The sequence below is a fragment of the Trifolium pratense genome, linkage group LG7 (genome assembly GCF_020283565.1).
Source record: "Trifolium pratense cultivar HEN17-A07 linkage group LG7, ARS_RC_1.1, whole genome shotgun sequence".
NCBI classification, from domain to species: Eukaryota; Viridiplantae; Streptophyta; class Magnoliopsida; order Fabales; family Fabaceae; genus Trifolium; species Trifolium pratense.
The window spans coordinates 48,702,265-48,708,684 of record NC_060065.1 but is presented as its reverse complement, the minus strand read 5'-3'; positions in this window follow the sequence as shown (position 1 = coordinate 48,708,684).

Below are 6,420 nucleotides of genomic sequence, written 5' to 3'. Positions count from 1 at the left end.
ATAAGATGAAATGAATTTCATTTCATACCACTACTTATCTTTAATTTTGGTCCCCTTAAATTTGAGAGGTAAGTGATGAAATGCAAAATTTGTTGTTCTCCTTTTTAAAATATCCAAAAAATGGTATGAAAAATTTATTTCATTCCACATCATTTTACTCCACTCTATTCCGCTTTATCCTATTATATTTCATCAATCCAAACAAAACATAAATATATATATATTTTTTTTAAAAAGGAAACACTGTGGAGGGGACAAAAACCAAAACTCCATCAATTATATATTCTAAAACTCAGGAGACGTAATTTGTTGTTCAACATGCTCTCCTTCCTTAATAACATCAGGAGCATGCATCCAAAAAGTGAAAGAAGATAACGTACAACCATGATTTGCAAGACTGTTTGCAACTTGATTCCCTTCTCTATAAATGTGAGCCACTATATCATTCATATGCTTAAAAAGAGACACGACATTATTCCATCCGTTCCTTAGATTCCAAGTAACCATAATGTTGGATTTGTTGAAAGCAAGCACAACAAGCAAGTAACCATAATGTTGGATTTGTTGAAATATACTTGAAATAAAATGTTTAAGATATGATGAAGGCGAATTGGGAGAACATATTTTCTTGTTATGTTGAGATCGATGAATAATTATAAACTTGTTATTTTCGAGTCCTTTGATGACTTGAAAAGTATTCTTCTTATTGATGCATTAAAAATGTTTCTTTCTAGACTTTAATTTCTTTTTCCTTTTTTTACTGTTTTCTTTTTATTTATTAATGCACAACAACGAAAATCAGTAATTTCTCCTTAAAAAAAAAGAGAAAGGAAGACAATTAAAAAACACATGTTATTTAAAATTTAAATACGCAATGTACAGAGAAACCTGGGACCGCTCCATCCATTACAAAGTCCAAACCTAAGCTATACGGTCCCATACCCTTTCACATCCTTCAATGAAAACCTTCCTAATTTATCTTCAACTTCAACAAAAAAAAAAGTATTTAACATGCAGGGGTTGAGGTTCGAACCCCAGACACCCTACTTATCCATTTTTAAAGGTGAAATTTTCAGCCACAAAACTATTTGACAAAAAAAATTAAAATAAAATTGTCGATTTTATTGTACTTCTTTTTATCAGTGTGGATGTACAAGTTTTTAACTATATACTATTATCAAAATAATTCAGTATAAACGTGTGTATAATAGAGTTGTAAAGAAATAGTACATGTTTGAAATTTTAGAAATGAAAATAGAAAGTAAATAAATAAATAGTGAGTATAGACAAGTGTGAATGTGTGCAAGATAAACATGAAGGTAGTAAATGGTGTTTGGGTTTTGCAGAGCCAGCTTGCGTGACTCAGAGAGTCATTAATGTTAGAAGCAAATCTGCAGGGATAGAGCGTGTGTGTGTGCTGCGCTGTGCTTTTAATTGGGAAAGCCCCTCCTTGCCTTGTTTTGCTTTGTCCGGAAACAAATGAGAGAGCAACTTAAGATATTCAAGTTTAATTTTAGAAAGAATTCAATTTTTTTAAGAATGATTCTTATTCAAATTTTACTTTACATACTCAAAAGATTATCAAGTTTCATGTGAATCGGAGAGTTAATACCAATTAAAAAAATAAAACAAATGAGAGTATAAATGAGAATATGTTTGGATTGACTTATTTTTGAGCTCATTCAAAATAACTTATACAAATAAAAAAATTTATCAATATAATTTATGAAATAACAACTTATAAAAATACAATTTTAGTTAATGTGAACAAATAAATCAATCCAAATGAGTGGCCCTATGGGGAAAAAACTTGTGATGTGGAAAAAATCACAAGCTATTTAGCTTTGGGGATGTTTTCTTGGTCGTATTTTAGTTTTTCTGTTTTTGGTTATTTTATTTTATTTACTTATTAATTAATAGTATTATAGGAAAAAATTACAATTCCCTCAAGGGATTTTAGTGAAAAAAGTCAAATGATCCCATTAATGGTTTGTTTGGTGGTCATATAAGTTAATTTATGGAGGTGCAAAGGGGAATACTGGTTTGGCTTCTTGTGGCGGTATATTTAGGAATTATGTGGTAGATTTGATCTATTGTTTTGTAGAATTTTTACTGCATCAATTTTTCAATCTAAAATATGTGGGGCAATGAGGGCAATTGAAGTGGCTCACAGGAGAAATTGGAAAAACATTTGGTTGAAAACTAATTCAATTTTGATGGTATTAGCTTTTAAAAATCTTAATTCTAATGTTTCTTGGGACCTAAGAAACAGATGACACAATGTAAAGATTTTCTTAAGACAAATAAATTGTATTGTGTCTCATATTTATATATTTATAGTGATGAGAATCAAGTAGTTGATATTCTTGCTAACTTTGGTAAATCTTTGTATCTCTTGTTTCGTGGGATGTAGTTCCCAATTTTGTAATAGATAGCTTTGTCAAAAACAAATTTGTTTCTAACTTTAGAATTTGTAACTCTTGATGAGTTTTTGTCTATGTTCCCTCCATCCATTTTGTTTTACTGCTTTTGGTTTTCTTCTTTTTAATACATTTTGTGTTGGTTAGCTTCAACCTCTTTTGCCTTAAAAAAATATATATAACAAGTTAATTTTGAATATTATTTTATCATATGCATCTCTTGTTAATTTTTTTTCACGAATTAATGAGTTGAGTTAGAACCTAAAAACCACTAGGATAAAAGATAAGAAAAACATGTTGAATCCAAAAATAAATTGATATTAAATTTTTAAAAATATTATTAAAGATTTTTTAAGAATATTTATGTTTTGTCGTAATGTAATTTTGTAATTTATGCAATCTAAAAATTTAAAACCAATTAAAAATGTTGTACTAGTTGACAGTTGCAAGAATTTTCTTCATAGGATTGATGTTAAAGAAGGGGACACCCCTATCATTTTAGATGACTTGTATAACAAATTAAACGAATTGTTCAGGAGAACTCAAAGTCGACTTCGGGACTGAACAATTCTTAATCAGATTCTAATTTCATCAAGACGTCCAATAATATTATTACTATTATGATCATTCTTATTAATCATCCTTTCATAAAATTGCAAAAACACATGGATAATATCTAAGGAAATTGTCTCCGTAAGTTTAAACTCAATTAGTAGGGATATCATATTTTATATTCAGGAGTCGAGTTTAAATTTAGAAAACTCCACTTATTCATCTTTAAAAAAGAAGAATTGTAGCCAATATACTACTTGACAAAAGAATAAATAATATCAAAAGAATATAAACTAGACACAATAGATGCAAATTCTCTTAACACGACTAATTGCAAGACTCTTATATCAATACGTGTGACTAGGACCGACCCCAATGCATGTACCACATAAAAAGAGTCATCTATTTTGTAGGGATCAAAAAAATATTTAACAATTAAATAAATGGATCTGAGTTTCAACTTTAAATTTGAAAATAAGAATTTTTGTAATTTATTTCTTTTTTTTAAAAAATTCTATCAAACTCAAGAGGAAAGTGTACAGTGTAAAAACTTTATTATGGCTTATTGTACACCTTCATGATCTAAGGGTGAAAAGTGGTCTCCCATGGTGGAAGACCTATATGCCTTATCCATGCTAGCCTCGGCCTTGAATATGACCTTCAAATAGTCGAACCGACTGTGTATGTGACACCATTTTCTTTGGAAGTGTTTAAACCATAAATAATATAAAAAGAAATAATTCACAAAAAAATAAATTGTGAAAAGAAACAAAATGACAAATGAAATTTATCTAATGTGATATTAGCATGTGGACCGCTCATCAACTTCATCACTAATTTCATCTTCTCCTAGCTGCCAACTCATTATCTACTCACATGATTAATGTGTAAACAACCATAGAAAGGGAAAGAAAAAAAAAAGTGAATGGAATCATCAAACTTAAAAGTATAAAATAAGTGAATTATAATAATTTATAGATAAATGCACAAATAATAAGCTCATGCTCAATATTTCAATAACATAACAAATTAGCACACTAATCATAAATGCATGAATACTTGCATGTATCCAAATCATCAAGACCATTTTATATATTCATGACATGAATTCAACCGTGGTTTGATATGAAGTCACATATTGCCCCACAAATTGAAGAGGTGACTTAGCATTCAACGAGAACATTTCAGCGGTGTTCCACCTAAAGATCTTTCTACCTATGTCGTCCCTCAATTATTAACTTATATTTATATTGAAATTTCTTCATTTTTCTTTTTTTTTTTTTGGGTACAAAATTTCTTCATTTTTTTTTTTGGTACAAAATTTCTTCATTTTTCTAATAAATGCAATATACACATTGTACGTGTTTAGCAATTTATGCGAGTGCTAAATACACCCTTCAAAATTCAAATGTCTCATCTTCTTTATAATCGATAACGATATTATACATCTTGACCGAGTTATAATTTCATCTTGACTGAGTTGCAATTTATAGCAAAATCCTTATTAATGAATAATGACCAAACACCTTTGTTCATTTATTTTGCCAAATATTTTGGGTGCTAAAATAAATTCATGATATGTAATATGCATATGAAACATAAGTGTATACAAGTATGCACTACTTTTAAATTCTAATGATTTGATTCAATCCGAGAGTTGGCGCTGCAATTATATTTATTACATGACAACAATGATAATAGCAATAAATAAAAATGCAAGAGTGTCTATGCATTACATTTAAAATTAAAATCAAGAGTCTAAACACTTTTTTTTTTTTGGATGCAAGCAAACTCAAGAGGTATATTTCATTCATTCATAATAAATAATAATAGTAACATTACAATTTGGAATGACATCAAAAGTCTTGCAAAAAGTAGGGTATAAAACTGCTCGTGCTAAAATATGAGTGCTATTGTTTGTTTGTCGCCTAGTAAAGACAACTATAAAGTCGTTATAGAGATCGAGTAAATTCTTACAATCTTGAATAATTGAACCATATAAATGATTATTATGAATATCATCCATTGCCATCTTGCCATCATGAATAATAGGTTTTTCGGCTGATTTTATGGTTTATAGTCGATTTTAGGTTTTTCAACTGATTTTAGGTTTTTTCGTCAATTTTTTCGATTTTTCGGCCAATTTAATGTTTGATAGTCGATTTTAGGGTTTTTGGCCGATTTTAGGTTTTTCGATCGATTTTTTCAGTTTTTCGACCAATTTTTTTGGTTTAGGGTCGATTTTATTAAAATAAATAAAATTAAATGAAGGAAATTTAATTATATTTCCCAAACAAATAATTTTACCTTTGATGGAATTTCACCACTTTATCCAAACAATGAAATTTGAAAATCAAGGAAATTCAATTGAATCAATTGAATTGTCTAGTATTTAAAATCCCTTGAATTTCTAGAATCCCTTATCCAAACACACTCTAAACTTATCCTTAATTTTTGTTTCTTGCATTTTGTTTCTTAAGAATTCATATTATGTGGAATTTTGGGGAGATGAATATAGTATAGAACAGATGAAAACAAAGTTCACCCATTTTTTATTTTAAGTTTATTAGTCCTTATATATTGTGTCAAAAAAAAAAGTTTACTTCTTATATTTTTATGATTTCTCTCTCTCTCTCTCTCTCTCTCTATATATATATATATATATTTTCATTATTCGCATTCGTTCTAAGTTTATCTTCAATATCATTTTCGTTTAGTTGTTTATGCTTATATTTTTTTCTTTGGTTCATCTTCAATTCATCTTTGCTCTTAGTTAATACAGACGGGTCAGTTACAAATCTTCCTCCTTCTGCTGCATGTAGTGAAGTTTTTCGTGATCATTTGATTCCTTTCCAGGGCTGTGTTTTGGGATATCTACTCATTTCTTGAATACGCTCTTAACTTATAAAAAAAAAAAAATTATTGTTTTTAATAGCGTTTTAATTTGTTCATTTGTTGATGTTATAATTATTTTTTCTACCGGCTTCATCTTCAATGTAGTTTGTTTATTTATTGTTTTTTTTTTTCTTGGGTTATTTCTTCGTATATCTTCCTTCTTCGTATATCTTCATCTGTTGATAGTCGTTAAATAATATTGTAAATTCAAAGATAAAGTGTACTCTAATTACTTTAATTTTATTACAATACTTATAAATAGTTTACAATTTTAAGCTACCAATTTGAGTTGTGAATTTATTTGCATATCATTCTTTTTATATTTAAAAATGGTAAGCTTAATTGTGTTTGTTTATAGGTTTGTAGGTACCATAGAATTAAAATATTAATTTCGTGCATTTGGAAGTCTAAAAACGAGAGAGAATACGAAATATGAAAAAGAGATAAATGATATTTGTGAGTTAACCAACTTAAGAATGAAAAATCACTTATTAGAGCAAAATATATATATATATATATATATATATATATATATATATATATATATATATAT